At 38.5% G+C, this 17119-nt stretch overlaps 1 long non-coding RNA gene across 1 annotated transcript in view; it reads right to left on the minus strand.

Annotated features, from left to right (window-relative positions):
• Positions 1 to 223: 223 nt before the first annotated feature.
• LOC126335016 (uncharacterized) overlaps positions 224 to 17119 on the minus strand; it is a 68480-nt gene continuing 51584 nt past the window's right edge. The window contains exon 3 of the long non-coding RNA XR_007564800.1: positions 224 to 4130. This is a non-coding gene — a long non-coding RNA (uncharacterized LOC126335016). The remainder of the gene's footprint in view (positions 4131 to 17119) is intronic.

The raw sequence follows: 17119 nt of genomic DNA on the forward strand, positions 1-17119 counted from the left end.
TATGCTAAAGAGTAGACTGAAGCAATTATTAATAGAGAAGTGTTGTTACTCTATAGAGGACTTCAAGTTGTAGTGCCATCTTGGAACACAGTGTATATAGACAATGTCTCGGATCTATCAGTGGTATAAAAGAATATAATTATACACTGTATTATGTGTACTGCACTATTATAAATATAAGCTAAATTGTGTTACACTATAAAGGAATCTACTTGTAGTGCCCTTTTCGAAAATAATGTGTACAGACATGTGTCTGATCCATATGTTGTTATGAAAGAATGTAAATATTTTACTGTATATCTGTAATGTAATCTAAATTTTCCTGGCAGTGTCCAAAAACTTTTTGTTATATGGACAGAAAATAAATAAATAGCAATGGGCTGCAGCATATCTGGGACTATAGCTAATATCTTCCTAAATTGAGCAAAAATTATTGACTCACAACATCAGGGTAGCGAAGTGGAACCAACGTTTATTGTGACTATAATCTTGGCTCTGCTGCACAAAATATACATTGTAAGAAACAATGGCTTACCACTTCACCCATTTGTATTTTGTTAAATGAGAATAATAAGTGATGCATTATTATAATACAAATTCATGACAATAATGATAATCTATAAACAAATGCTTAAAACATAATATTTTCTTAGAACGTGCACATAAAATGAACAAAATTTCTCCATGAAATGTACACAGTGGATAACACAATATAAAACACAATTCAGCAGAATTTCAAATTGTTGCGAGTGACCCTCTAAATATGCTGATTTGTATCGGGCATCTTTCAGTATGTAGCTAATCCTTGGTGAAGGGAATTGATTATGTACTAGTGATTACAGCTTGATTATATTGTTTCTCAAGTGGAGACTGACATCATATTCATTCAACAGAACTAAATCTGAAAATCTCTCAAAATCCTTCCAAAATCGAAAGCAGATGAACAGGTTCCTGGTCCTCGCATGTGATGGTTGAAAGGGTTTTTCCAAAATGACTATCCACCATTTTATAGTTTTAAAATATACTAATGGTGAGTTTGGACTAGGAATTCGAAAATCTCTTTGACTGCTACGTACCTTAAAGAAGACATGTCAAGTTGCAAGCAGGTACGAAAAAAACGACACTCACATGTAGCTTTTGGCCCTGTATTATTGTGAGATTCTTGGGGTTGTCAACGTGAAACAGCCATAGAGAGCATCATAACTGAGGACAAGGGACTTGTCCATCTGGTGATCCCAAAGGGCCTGACAGCATCTAGTGAACAAATGTCTGACCAGCTTAAAAGATATTTGAAAGATGTTTTCTTTCCCAGTGAGGCACAAAAACTTACATTATTGTTAGAGTCCTGGGGCTATCAATGTGAAAGAACCATAGAGTGCATCCATCTGGTGATCCCGAAGGGCTTGACGGCAATTGGTACAGTCGTGAGGTGTATACAACTTTTGATGTTGGAAGAACTTTCTAAGAAGATCTTCAGATCTAGTTCTGCTGACCGATTATGATGTCAATTTCCACTTAAGTCACAATATAATCTAGCTGCAGTCGCTAGTAAGTAAATAATCAATTCTCTTTGCCAAGACTTAGCAATGCACTGAAATATGCCTGATATAAATCAGGATATTTCAAGGGTCATCCACGACAATTTGAAATCCTGCTGAATTATATTTTATATTGTGTTCTCCATCATGCATAGAGAAATTGCATTCTGCATTTTATGTGCATCGTGAAGAAAACATTATATTGTAAGCATTTATTTCTAGATTATTATTACTGTCCTGATTTTGCATAATAATAATAATAATAATAATAATAATAATAATAATAATAATAATAATAATAATAATAATAATACAGTACTTATTATTTTCAGTTAACAGGATACACAAGGGTGAAATGGTAAACTAAAAGCAAAAGAAAATAATTAACTGGACTAATAACGAATGTTTCGATATTTTAATAATGTATGTTGAAAATACTCTGACAGGACACTATGTACAGCTTATTTTTCAGAGATGATATTTCAGAAATCAGCTTTATCACACATGGATGCATGTACCTTGAAAGCTTCTTTAATTTATGTTGTAACAAAAGTTTTCATTTTTCAAAATTAATTACAGGTTGTGGGATATTATGAAAAATTTCACACAATTACAAAATTCGATTACACAGTTTTCATAAATGTTAATTACATATGAACTTTTATAAGAGAAACATTTTTTATGTATCATTCTTTTAAAGACATTCCCTCCTACTCTAATATGTCACGTTAGCTTTTGAGGTGTGTTTTACCTCTTAAAAAGTGAAATTGGGCACAAACAAAACCAAATATGTATTGCATTGTTTCGCCTCATGTCCGTATCCGCTAAGTTTCATCAACATCATTTATTGATGCCTGGGAATGTTCCCTTGTCAGAAGTGTCGATCAGCATTAAAAAGACTGTACCCAGTAGCAGTCTCTGAAAAACAGACTTGGTCAAGAGAAAATCAATAAGGTTTAAATTGTTCATGGTTCTTATTCGCCCAGAACAATGTATTGCACATTCTACTATTGACTACAACCATTCTTTGATTGTACATTCCATTATATTTAGAGCCTAAGATGAACCCGATATATCATGCAATATAACTCTACTGCACACCAGGAGTTAGATACGTATAACAGCCACTTCAAGGATATGCGAACTGGGCATATTTTAATGTCTATAAAGACAATGAAAGAATGAGAAAGCAGAAATCCCAAGAAAATATTCCAGAAGTATATTGAAATTTCAGAACTGCAGTTCTTAAGGAGTGATATAAAGCTAAAGCATTATAAAAATGTAACATCATAAAATTTTGTGGTTCTGAGACTATGTTTACAAACTGTGCAAACTATGTCATAATGATAACAATGGAGACAATCTAATCAGTGAGCTAAAAATTACAATTAATTTAATCAATTGTGGATTTATACTGTCTGCATCAACACATGTTCAGCCATTCAAAGGTGCAGGGTTAGCCACAAAATTAGTTGTGGTATTAAATAATGCAGTAGAAGGAATATTATGTTAATGTACATTTCTGTATGCAGATGTAATACCTGAATACAAACAGCAGAAGCTAAGAGTCATCGACAAACACACACGACAGAGAAAATCTGCTAGTTTTTTAAATAAATGCTTTGTTGAATTAGAGTATATGCACACACATGTGCATACAACATGCCAGCTGGACACGAAAAGTCTTGCTTTCTGCCAGAACTTTCCTTGCTATTTTTATACCTGAATATGAGCACTCCATGCTTGCAACATATGGAAAATGAACTGACATAAATTATCGTGGGAAATGCTTCATAACATGAATGTAATATTGTGTAATGGTCATAGTATACTACTCTCAAAGTTCATTGAGGAATACTCTGCTAATGACTAACGGTAGCACAACTGGGAAACCATGCTGAATGTCAATATCTCTGAATTAACAAACTCTTCAAGAATCACAATATGAATTACAGTTTCCAAAATCCTGATGTTCAACATATTTTCAAATTCATGTTTATGTCAGCCTTTTAAAATTCCATTAGCTTATGTTACACATGTTAATAAGTATATAATCTTCTTCTGTCTCACATACAGGTAATTATCATTTCATTAGGTATAGTCTTGAGGCACCACAAATACTAAAATACTGACAGTAATTAACTTTGAGAAGTTTCATTTTAAAACTACAGCTGATGGAAATAAATCAAATGATGGCAAGTATCTCTGCAGCATAGTGACAATATATTGCTGGGATCTTGGAAAATTTGTATACATCTCAGACCTCGAGTAGTGCTCTTGACGCAGCCTCTTCTTTCAGTACACTCAAGAATCAGTTCTGACTGAACTCATACAATGCTTTTTTTAATGTAAAATATATTTACATCAAACTAAAGCTCTTGACTGTTAATAGTTTAATTATGTGGAATTTACGTGATACTTGAAAAATCCATGATTTTAGATGTAGCTTAATTACTTCCATCTGTAATATATGCTTGAATGGGTTTTTTCACTTACATAATCTTGTTCAAAAGTGAACCATTTTGTGACTTCTGAGGCCGCCTCTTCTTCCTGGTGACACTATACAACATAGCTTGCTTCAAGAAGAAATATCTGAAACAAATGTAAAGCAACTGGTGAACTTCCAAAAATGGAATAAAGTATTAAAAACGAAGCCAGGCAATCAATAAGATATGGAATAAATATAGACAGAAGATAGGCACACATGGAGACATCATACAGTCTCAAGAATTTGAACTTTCATTCTTTTTCCTGCAATAATGAACGTGCACACATCCAAAATTTCAGAAACTTGACAGGAAATGTGTAACTGCATACTGTCACCACACTGCTGAGACATAATACTTTTTGGGTGTTGAAGGAAGCAACTGGTACAAATAAATGATGACACTATAAACTCAGCAGTCTCTAAGTTTTCTCACACTTATGAAGAAGTTGTGGTTCAGCACACATTAACACTGTAAACGGTGCAGGGGTCACTGTCAAACAGCCCAAACACTGAACTTTTAGCTTTATTGCTTGTATTTCTTGGGTGAATAAACTGTACTGCACAGCTGTATCATTTGTCTATTCATGATGTCTCTTTTCACACATCACATTATCCCTCTCACAGCAGCTGCCATGACAAATTGAGCTGTAGGTTGAGGAACAATGCACTTGATGAACAGCTTCAGTGACAATATTCCCAAACTCTATTGACTTCATGGTGGGAGGCAGGAGGGTACAGATGGAAGAGAATTTTATCATCTTGGGTGAAGTGAATGAGATTCATATGAAAAAGGAGAGAGGAGGAAAAGTAATTTTTATTGAATGTACTTATTCACATACGTCACAAGACATATTAGCTTAACAGCTGACTATAGGATAACCATCTATGCTATCAGCACCATCAACTGTATTTCAGAGACTGCACGTTATGCACTCTCTCTTTCAGTACATCGAGATGCTCTACTTTCATATTTGTTTCCTTTGTAAGGGCTTTACCTTGACTTGGCAGTAAATAAAATTGCACAGAATAAGATTAGGAGAAACAGCTGATAAGTATCTGGAACAACTTTTTTTCCTCTATCATTATCACTTCTCTTTTCTGTCTTCTCTTCCCTGTCACCAATGAGCCTTTAAAATTTTATTTTGAATACCCCAACATTAAATTTCTGATTCAACATCCATTTGAAGCATACCTCCCCTCAATTCACAATACTAATTACGCTAATGTCATTTTCTTATGAACATTAAGTTTTTCATGAAAATATTCATTTCAGAGGGAAATACAAAAGTCAAAGAAGATTTTCTCCAAGCCACATCCACACAACATCTCTTTTCTCAAGTACAAGCAAGTATGGACAGGTGAACAGCGAAATAGGCATCAAAACTAGCCACACGCATAGAATAAACATCTTCACTATTGTCTGCACATACTGCCCAAGTGTATTTGCCATGTGCATTTGCACTTCAGTACGTGCTGTGTTTATTGTTGTAAAAAAAAAAGAGAGACAAGAAGAAGTCGTGAACATGTCATGGGGTAAAACACAGACACCAGTCTTTCTCAGTGAATTTCTTCAATTAAATCTTATTGACAGGCAAGTGACATCATCATCTTGAAGCAATGTTTAGCACACTTCCTACTTGCTTCTACAGGGAAAGGTGAACTGCAGGAAAATTGGCTACACAGCATCCAGGCAACATTTTAACACTCAGCTGATAAACTACAAGATTTCATTGAGTTACAGTGGCATAAAATCAAATCAAATTTTTTATATTACATAATGTGCCTCATACAATCAAAGACTGTGACATAGGTGTCTTGTCAATTTTAAGACAAACATAGAGACTAATCAAATAATCTAAGGTGACAACACATTGTATTACTTTACATAGTTGTCATTTTTTAAAATAAATCTACGGTTGAAATACACAGGGTGCTTTTTTACACAATGTACGAACTCTAGGGACTGATCGATGGGAGGAAACAGAACAAAAAAGGTATAATGAACTTGTGTCTGGAAGTGCAAGATTTACACACTAGAAACCATTTATTCAATCATACTTTATTACAGAGACTGCAGTCTAATATGCACTGTACTGTGCAGCCATAGTTACACTATGCATGGTTTCCTCCTAGAGGGTGGTACTGTTCCTCACACTTCATGCCCTACTGCCCTCTCCTGCCATAGTAATAGGTAATATTGTGTTTGATTCATTTCTCTTGCTGACTCGCCTTGTAGTGAATGTGATACAGCGTTGTGCACAATGGCTCCGTATTTGAATCGAGAGCTTGCCAACATGGCGTTTACCTGCGGAAAGACAAATTGCAATGGGCGGCGGGCAGCAAGGTTCTATCAGGAGACCAATCCCCGCTAACAACAACCACAGTATTCAATGTTTGCAACAGTGTTTCTCCGACTGTCTGAGATACAGTCGTTTCAAGAAGCAGGGAGTCATGGAGGATGTACCGGAATCATTTAAAAGCCAGACTTGAAGATAAATGTGATTAACACTGTGGAAGGTGACCGCCATGTCAGTACCAGGTAGTCGCCATGTCAGTACCAGGTAGTCGGCCCACCAGTACAGGGTAAGCCAGATGACCCTGTGGGACATTCTGCAGAACAATCATTACTACCCTCTCTACTTACAGCATTTGTAGCACTTACTAGTGACAGTCTTTAAACACTGGAAGCAGTTCTGTCACTGGTTTCTTCACCAAGCAACCACAATTGTGGGATTTGTGTCATCCATCCTACTCACACGAGGACACCTTCACGCAGAGTGGTATCTCCCAACTTTCATAACAACCATCTGAGGGACAGTGGGTAGAACCCCCATGATACAATGATAGTGAATCAGAAAATCATCAGCATCGGTGCAGTCGGAATGTGTGGGACAGGATAACTGGGATCAGTCGTGCTCCAACCCAATTCACCGTTAACGTCTAGACTCATCTCAATCATGTCTTCCCTTGTCGATGGATCGAACATGTGAGACAGAACACGCTATGGTGCGTACAAGCTTGCTTTGAGGCACATGGAAACCATTTTCAACACAAACTGTAATTGTGGCTGCATGGTACAGTATGTATTACATCACAGTCTCTGTAACGCTGTATGACTGAATGAATGGTCTCTAGCATGCGAACCATGCATTTCCGGGCATAAGTTCACTAGATCTTTTTGTTCTGTATCCTCTCTTTGACCAATTCCTTACATTCTGCTCATCATTCTGGTTGCCAACCTTTAAAAAACAAACAGTAAACATTGTGTTTCATCAACTCTAAATCTCAACATCTGCCCTTAAAATACGCCTGTTTTCAATAAATGTATGTCTTAAGTTTCAACTTTTTGGTGGATCTCATAGCTAACACTTACTATTTTGCAAATAAGAAGTTATGGTAATTGTTTCACAATAGCATTTCTAAATTTCTCAAAATCCGACCTTTGCAGAGCTTTGGTAAGTATGTCTACCAGTTGTTGTTCTGTACTACATATTATATCTCAAACAAGCCTTCCCCACTTCGCTTCTCTGTATTACTCATTAGTGGAGTTTCACAGTTACATGTTTTCTTCGTCTAACTAAATGTCCTTATTCGATCATTTTTATAACACTTTGATTGTCCACATGTAGAACGGTCTTCACTCCTCTTTTGATTAGCTCTTGTAGTACATTTTTGATGCATTTTATTTCCTTGGTTCTGCAATAGAAATGTATTCTGCTTCCATTGATGATGTAGTTATTATACTCCTTTTTTTAACTAACTACTGGGAACACAGTTCATGTCTCTCTGTGCACTGTTTATAGCCATCATCTCAATACAGATTTAGATTACTAGAATAATCTTCTTCTTCTTCTACTTCTACTTCTACTTCTACTTCTACTACTACTACTACTACTACTTCCTTTTTACAGGAGAGTCCATAATTCTTGGAATCTTGTAGGTATGTCAAGAGTTCTCTTGAAATTTTGGTAGTCAATTTTCTTTGGGTCTTCAGCGAGGTTGCTCTCTCAACAAACAATGAATCCTGGATCTGGTTTGCTTTTACATGACAAATACAAAAGACTTCCTATGGCTTCATGATATGGATCCTCCGGATTTTCTTTACTTTTCTTCTCCCTGAGGCGAAAGACATATTCATGGCCTTGCTGTCAGCCACAATGAAGTTTTCCAGTACAATCTTCACATACTATCCTTAATGAACAAATATCCCATTCTCTGTCCTCATTGTCTCCATACATGAACATATCTGGATTTTCTTTTCAAAATATTTCTTAAGGCTGTTCAGTATGTTTTAAGTTTCCTCGAATTCTTTTCCTATTATGATGTAATCAACATGAATAGCCATGTACATTTCTTCAGTTACATAAATCAAACAACGGAAAATCCAGGACGGAATATACGAAGGTGGTTTGGAAAGTTCTCTGTATGGAATAAAAAAAAAAAAAAAAAAAAAAAAAAAAAAAAAAAAAAAAAATACTTACATCACTGATTTTTTTTTTTCTATGTAGTCTCCTTGTAGATTAATGCACTTGGTCCAACAATGTTCCTATGCCTTGATCCCATCTCGAAAATGAGCTTCCTCCAGGCCTGCAAAATAGCTGTCTAATCCTGCTATCAATTCTTCGTTTGAGTGAATCTTCATCCACCAAGAAAAATGTTCAGTTTTGGGAAGAGATGTAAGTCTCATGGAGCCATATCAGATGAATAAGGCGGGTGTGGCAACAATTCAACCTTAGTTAATGTAATTTTGCCATGGCAACAGCACATTTAAGCAGGCGCACATGATCCAGAGTCAAGAGTCGTGACACCCATCTTCCAGATAATTTTTTCATTTTTAATTCTTCAGTTAAAATGTGGTATACCCTTCCACATGTCATGTGGCAAGCGTAAGCAATTTCACACACTTTCAATCGGCGATTCTTCATGAGCATTTTGTGCACTTTTGCAATGATTTCTGGAGTAGCGACACATCTAGGTCGACCACTGCGTGGATCATCATGTAAGCTCTCCTGACCAAATTTAAATTCATTTGTCCACTTGGCAACAGTTGAATATGAAGAAGCAGAGACCTCAGTGTATTCTGGAAAACGGCATGAATGTCCTTTGCTTTCATATCTTTCTTTCCTTAGTACTTAATTACTGAAACACCCTGAAGAAGGTCGCCTGCAATAGGGACCAAAACACTGGTAGTTTCATATATATTGACAACATTCTGTGAACTTTTCACACAATCCTCATAAAAATATTACGAGAAGGAAAGTTGCTACTCACCATACAGTGGAGATGCTGAGTCGCAAATAGGCACGACAAAAAGACACTCATAATTATAGCTTTCGGCCATTAAGAGGTGTGTGTGTGTGTGTGTGTGTGTGTGTGTGTGTGTGTGTGTGTGTTTTGACGAAGGCATTAACGGCCGAAAGCTATAATTGAGAGAGACTTTTTGTTGAGCCTATCTGTGACTCACCATCTCCACTATATCTTCAGTTACACATTTGAATATGCACCAATCTGAATAGGTTATTTTCGTATGTTTAGCATATGGTTCGGATTTTTGTTATTCTGATTTATTATAACATTTAAATAGCATTTTCAGTCAACATTCTCACAAAACTCTGTTAATTTTATTTATTTATTTATTTAAAGCTTTAAACTGATTAAATTTCAAGATTTGGTCATGTGATCAAAAACACTCCTGCTGGCTAAAGCTCTAATAACGTCACAGGCTAGGAGTAAGATGAAGATATATGTGTGTTATAAGTGTATTAGCCGAAGTTTCTAGTGTTTTTCTGTACTTTGGCTGTGAATAGTTTAGGTATTTAGCGGTGGCAAGTGCATTTATAACTTTTAAGTAACAATGGAAAGGAATTTTTGATAGCTTATAGTGGAAACTTTCTGAAGGTCGATGTTTCTATGGTCACCCAGTTTTTTTTAAACTCACAATTTCCATGTTACTTAAATAAGAAATGTGAAATTTTCATCATGGCAAATGGAACAGAAGTATTGTGACACAGCAATAAGTCACAGAATTGCCCTAAAACAGGGATTCTGCAACAGGTTTATTTGAGCGGACCAGGCTGAAAAGGTTTTCCAGGGTAACTTGTGGAAGCCTGCACAATAAAAACACAGTGGAAACTTATTCATTCTGAAGATACTTCCGATTGTTAATTGCCGTGGAAGTTGCCAGAAATACTACTGTTTTCGAGGTATCTCTTTTTGCAATTTTTAATAACACTTATGGGGAACTGTGGAGCACCATCATATTAGCCTTAAGCAACGTTACATATTGCATGCAGTTTTTCAATTTCTCCAGGTCATTAATTTAAACACCTGGAAAATTATGTCTTATAAAATATTCAGTTTGCGTGGCAGAATTTTAAATCTGTTGCTCTACTGCACACTTCACTGCTGCTGAAGCACTGTGATTTGAAAGTGCTCAAGCAATTTCCATTTCAGCATAATGCTGTGTCTTATTACATTTTCTTGTAGGTTCCTAACAGTGTTCAAATTTTCTCTTCGTCAAAATCATACAGCTTTAGAACTGGCTCAATAGAGACCGTTGGAAGTAGCAAATTGTTGTCTTCAGTGACTTATTTGGGAAGAATAATGTAGTCAGAAATTGTTAAGAGGTTTCTCAGAGTCTTCAGAATAAGAGCTACACCAGACATGAAATACGATTTCTTAACACTATCCTTGTAATTCACTCAAATTGATTAGAGGTTAAAGAAAGATAAAGTAAACTTAAGAAGGCAGCAGTATAAAAAAGGAACTTCGTCCAAATAAGGATCAAGTTTGCAAACATTGCAGTAGAAGTCCAGCATGCCACCTATTCGCTACAAGCAACAGCACGTTCATTTGGAGTGTTTACTCACATCAAGCTGATCCTCGCACAAATAAACACACATAGTGATCATCATCTCATTTGGATTTCTACAAGCGAGTTGCAACCATGCTTTATGCATATTTTTTGGAACCTGCAAAAACAACTTTTTCAGGAGCCTTTATAGATGTGTTTATATAACCTGGTACTGCACACCATTTGTAACCCATTTTCCGAAACGTAAATTGCAAAACAAGAGATCACTGTGAATGAGCTTTATGACAGTAAGAGCAGCGTCCTAGCCAGTGACATCACAGGAATCAAAAGGTGAAAACTGAGCTCAATAAGCATTTGTATATAGAAATCACAGAAAAAATTGTTTGAAATACCAGATGGTCACAAAGTGCAGGTATTCACAGACGGCCAGCGAGTCTGTAATTATCACACGGGATAAAAACTAAGTAGAGATACTAGTGTGTTAATGTAGAACCAATTTTGCTGGGAAAAAATTAGTTCCAATTTTGGCCACCAAGTGCAAATATGGCACTGTACAATGTTTGTATGATATATGGCAGCAGTCATCTGACAAGCCATAACGTGTGTGAACACTATGGCTATCGAGAAAAGATACCACTCACTGTTAGTGAGACTGTTTTATACGAATGGCAGAGTGAGTGAGTCAGAGAGTGTTGGTGACTGACTGGTGTGGGGAGACGTCCAAAGTCGTTAAATGGTTAAAAGAAAGTGATAAATTCTGAATTTGGATGGATGGATTGATGGGGTTAAAGGGACCAAACTATGAGGGCATTGGTCCCTTAATCCTTTGTGTGTCAAGCCGGGAAAAATCTCCAGAGAAGGACACAGAACACAATGTCCAATGACTCGACTGTATCCAAGAATCAAGAAAGCTAAGAGATAGAAACAAGAAAAATTGAGCAAGAGGTAGAAAAGTGGAGGTGGGAAATTTCTCCCACCCAGAAAACAAATTGAGACTTCTGGGACATGCTACACGACTGGAGACACACACACTACATTTGACAAGAGCCTCCACACCCTCCATTTCACAAGAAAACTACCAATATGGACAAAATAAAATCTCAGGAAAAAGAATATTGATGAGTCTATCAACCGATGAGTCTGTCAACAAACAACAGGTGTAAAACAATAAGAAGATTAGAAAAGGTGGGAAGGGCGCGAGCCAGGTCAGACAACTGACCAAAAGCAGCCATTGGCCTCTTGAGTTGGAGCAGGTGACGAGGCACTCCTCCAATCTCTCAAGCAGCCAATGAGGTTAATGTGCTCAACATCACAGAGAGGAGTAAAAACCACATTCACAGGTAAAACATAAAATCAAATCAGCTCTCTTTATCCAAAGGAGAAATCAAGGGAGATCCAATGACAGAGTATACACTATGGGTGCATACACAATTTCTCCCTGGGAAGAGGTGGCAGTTGGGAAAAATGCCAGTTCAGAGCTCAGACTCTGTGGCAAACTGCTATCATGATTCAAGACCTTGGCCTCTGTTGTGGGAAGTAGATCTCCTTACCAGGAAAAAGGACATGGATAGTTCAAACGCAGCAGAGCAGTGACTGCGTATTGAATAGTTGAGCAACAGTTGTCGGCATCTGATCGGTAGAGGAGGGATGCCAGCCTCCTCAAGTGGGATGTTCATAGGGTTGGTCCGACAGGCACCTGTCACAAGTCAGACCCCACACTGGTTTATCAGGTAAAGCATCCACAATATTTAAGGCTCCCATAATCAAGATGCGACAGAATCAGAGCTTTGTAGTCACAAAAGTGTAGAGTGGTCTGCACCCTAGTTGTGTTACTGAGATAATAAACATCATTACAATGTGACCAGCACTTCTGCTAAAGTTGGTGAAGATGGGGAAGTCCTGTCAACTGTGCACCGAAGACCAGTCCCAATAAACGAGGAGACTCCACCACATTGAGCACTTAGACCTTGAGGGAGAGTTCTGGCTGGGGATGAACAGTATGACAGGGACAGAAGTGCACAACACTTCTTGGCGGCAGAAAATCCGAAGCAAAGGGTGAGAGCCCAGGACTGTGCCTTTCATATGGCACCTTGCAAAAGACGTTCAGCAACACCCACTGTAAAAGAGGAGTTTGCCCCGGAAATCCCACTGACGGAGAGTACCTAGGATTTGGTGATGCCATGTGATGTCATAAGCCCTAAATCAAAGAAAACACCGGTAATATGCTGACATTCAGGAAAATCTGACTGAACAGCCGACTCCAGGCAGACTAGATTTTCAGCAGTAGAACAGAACCAAATGACCCCAAGAGTCAATGTACCAACACAGCTGTAGACTCACCATACATTCAAACAACCTACAGAGAACATTAGTGAGGCTAATTGGGTGACAGCTGTCCACATCAAGGGGTTGTTTACCCTTTCAGTACCGGGACAAACACACTTTCTTGCCACCAAGATGAGAACTCAACCTCACTCCAGATGCAGTTGGCACTGGTAAGGATGTGATGTTAGCAGGCCACTGATAAGTGTCTGCTCATTTAGCTGTGGATTCGGGATGACCATGAAGCTTTGGCGGGATGAGAGACCATGAAGCTTTGGCGGGATGAGAGTCTACAGGCTAGGGCACTGACAAATTCCCTCTCATGGAACGGGGCATTGTAAGGTTCCCGGTGACAAGTAGTAAATCGTAAATGAAGTCACTCTATTTACTGTTTGAGGACACAAAATACAGGCTGATAATTCTCAGACACAGAAGCCCGAGCGTAATAAAAAGCAAAATGAGTGTCCAGATCAGTGTAGACATCACCATTCACAGCGATACCAGATACACTCACAGTGTACTGACGTCCTCCATAGAGGCATCGTATCTCTATCTAAACCTGCAAAGGAGATGTACATGGTCCAATGGTAGCAACATACCGCACCCAGCAGTCTTGTTTCTGTCATTTTATGAGAAGTCGGACTTGGGCACACAGCCACCTAAAAGAAATGAAATGCCCTACTGACAGATGCTTCTTTGGTGTAGGAGAGTCCACCTGACGACTCTAATGGCCACACCAATTTCGGGGAGCCATTAAGGTACTGTCTTCTGACAGGGGGACCCCAAGGGAGAGGGATCACTGAGTCAGCTGCCAATAGAATAGCTGTAGTTGTGCTCTGGACAACTGATAGCAGTTGTGGAAGTATCCCAATAAGCTTTGGAGAGAGGCCATCTGGGTGGACACCCAGGCAAATGATGCCAAGGGAGGGTCAAAATGATTGGAAAATGATCAGTGTCACAGAGGTCATCATTGACTTACCAATGGTTGGATGGGAGGAGACCTGGGCTGCAAACGGAACAGTCAATGTCTGAATAAGGCCTATATGCCACACTGAAGTGTGTGGGAACAGCAGTATTTAAGAGGCAAAGATCAAGTCTGCAAGCAAGTTTTTGACAGCTTTACTGTGTGGCCAGTGGTCATAGTTCGACCCTACAAACAGCTGCAATGACTGAAACCACCCAATATTAGGAAGGATGGGGAGCTGAGAAAACAGTGGAGACAACATGTTCTGGGACATTTCATAGGTAGCGAGATACATGTTACAGATAGTAAATTCCAGACATGACTTCACACCAACAGCCACAGTCTCCAAAGTCATGCTGAGTGAACCGTGTTTGCTGTAGACAGAGTACAGAATGTATGTGCAACCACCACCCAATGCTCATTCACAATCAGTGCAATTTTTAAAATAGCCCCAATAGCTGTCAACGTGTAGGAGTTGGCATTGCTAGAAACAATTTTCCAGGAGGGCAATGCAAAAAACAGGAAACCGCACAAAATATATCTTAGCTCAAACAAGTGGCAGAAAAAACTGCTACTGTTTCACTGGAGGATCATGCTATCAGTATCCTATACAGGCATGACGGGACCAAGGAGGCAGGTCATGCCTCAGTGCCACCTGCTGGCACTGGTTGTGAAGATACACCAACGATACACATTTATTCCGAACCAGGGTTAAAAAAAGGTTCATTGATGTAAGCAGTTTTTTCTATTTAATTCCAAGAACTTTACAAACTACCCTAATAAAAGAAAGTTATATAAGGCACTGATGCAAATTTTATTACTTAGTGGATGAATTCTTGCACGATGAAGTGAAAATTTGAACTGGATAAAATGTGTTACATATCTCAACAAAATCATTTTAGTGTTACATCAGTATTTACTAGTACATAGTACACACACTGACAGAAAAAAAAAAAAAAAAAATCGCAACACCAAGCAGGAGTTGTGCGTCAAACAGAAGATGGTACGCATGTTTTTATATCTGAAAGATAAAATCTATTTTGCACCAGTCACACCATGACGATGAGGATGCAAATCAGGTTTGCTTTAAATACGTGTATGCAGCAGTTTTGAGTGTTAGTGCCTTTGAGACTGGATGTGGTGAGTTGATGTTTGTCATGAATGCCTTTAAGGCGACAAAGACGCCATTACCAACACCTCAAAGAGCCAGAAATTTTAAAAATAGCTGACAGCAGCAACCGTAAATAAATTTTCAATATATAAAGTTTACAGCCAACTAGTTGTATAATTTAAATGTTATAATCTTAACCAGGATTCGATACCACTAGGAGTGTCTCCTTCAGGACGTCATCTATAATGTATTATTGGTGAATTTCTTCTGAAGAAGATGCCCTTGGTGGCATAATACATTACCCTTAGTGATATAATACATTACTGGTGACTTCCTACTAAAGAGGATGCCCTTAGTCGTATCAAAATCTTGTTAAGGCTTTTACATTAAACTTATGCAACTGGCTGGCTGGTCACCAAGTTCGAACGAGATCATCTAACATGGTTATGAGAAGCTATATCTTCCTTCTGCAATATTGCAGAAACACTTGTGAGAAATGTAGCCATTGTAAACAATTGCTGGCAGCGGTGGTCACGAGAATGTGTGCTTGCAAGAAGATTGGAATCTGGACTGCCACGTGGCACTACCAAGAGAGGAAACCATCATGTTTCACTTATGGATCTGGTGCATCATACTGCATCTGCAGCCACAGTTTGGGCAGCAGTTGGCACCACAGTGACCACAACAAAATGTTACAAAGCAGTTACCTCAAGGACAGCTCCGAGAAGACACCCAAATCAACGTCATTTGCGACATCAGAGATGTCGAGCAAGAGCTCATTGCAGGGAAGGGTGGAGGTCTGTTGTGTTGTTTGATATAAGCTAGTTCTGCCTCAAATGCCAGTGATGACCATGTGTTGGTTAGGAGGAGGCCAGTTGAAGACCTGTTATAAACCTGTCTGTGTGATCAACACACTGGACTATACCTGGAGTTATGGTGTGGGTGCAATTTTGTATTACAGTAGGAGCACTCTTGTGGTTATTCCACACCCCCTGACTGCAAATCTGTACATCAATCTGGTGATTCAATGTGTTGTGATGCCATTCATCAACAGCACTGATAATGTTTTCCCACACACTGTTGTTGTAACCAGACATGCTTTACTGACTGTCAACATGTTGCCTCAGCCTGCTCAATTACCAGGATATGAGTCATCTTTGGACAACAACTCCAGCAGCAATCACAGATAGCATCAATCCTATCTGTATTGACTGACCTATCTGTATTGACTGACCAAGTGCAACACGCATGGAACCCCATGCCACAAACTAACATCCATAAACTGTACAACACTATGCATGCATGTTTGACTGCTTGCATTCAACTTTCTTGCAGTTACAATGGTTATTAGAGTACCAGCATTTCACATTTGCAATGGCTTATGTCACACTTACATTAACCTGTAATCTTGCAATATTAATCACTTCACTTCAGTAAGTTACCTAGACAAATGTATTCCCAAAACTTCATTACCCTACATTAATTATTTTTTGGCAAAAATCAAACCTAGGAAACTCCAGGCAGGAACATTAACAATGTAGGAAAAGGTAGATTGCTACTTACCATAAAAAAGACACACAAAGTTGCAGATAGGCACGATTAAAAGACACTCACATGAAGCTTTTGGTCACAGCTTTTGTCGGTAAGGGGGACACGACACACACACACACACACACACACACACACACACACACACACACACACACACACACACAATTCCACCCCAAGAGCTAGCTGTCATGTGTTCATGAGGTTTCCACCCCAAGAGCTAGCTGTTATGTGTTCATGAGGTGTGCTTGCTTCTGTGTGTGTGTGTGTGTGTGTGTGTGTGTGTGTGTGTGTGTGTGTGTGTGTGTGAGAGAGAGTGTCGCGTCCCAAGCGT

Source organism: Schistocerca gregaria, chromosome 2 (genome assembly GCF_023897955.1).
Source record: "Schistocerca gregaria isolate iqSchGreg1 chromosome 2, iqSchGreg1.2, whole genome shotgun sequence".
NCBI lineage: Eukaryota > Metazoa > Arthropoda > Insecta > Orthoptera > Acrididae > Schistocerca > Schistocerca gregaria.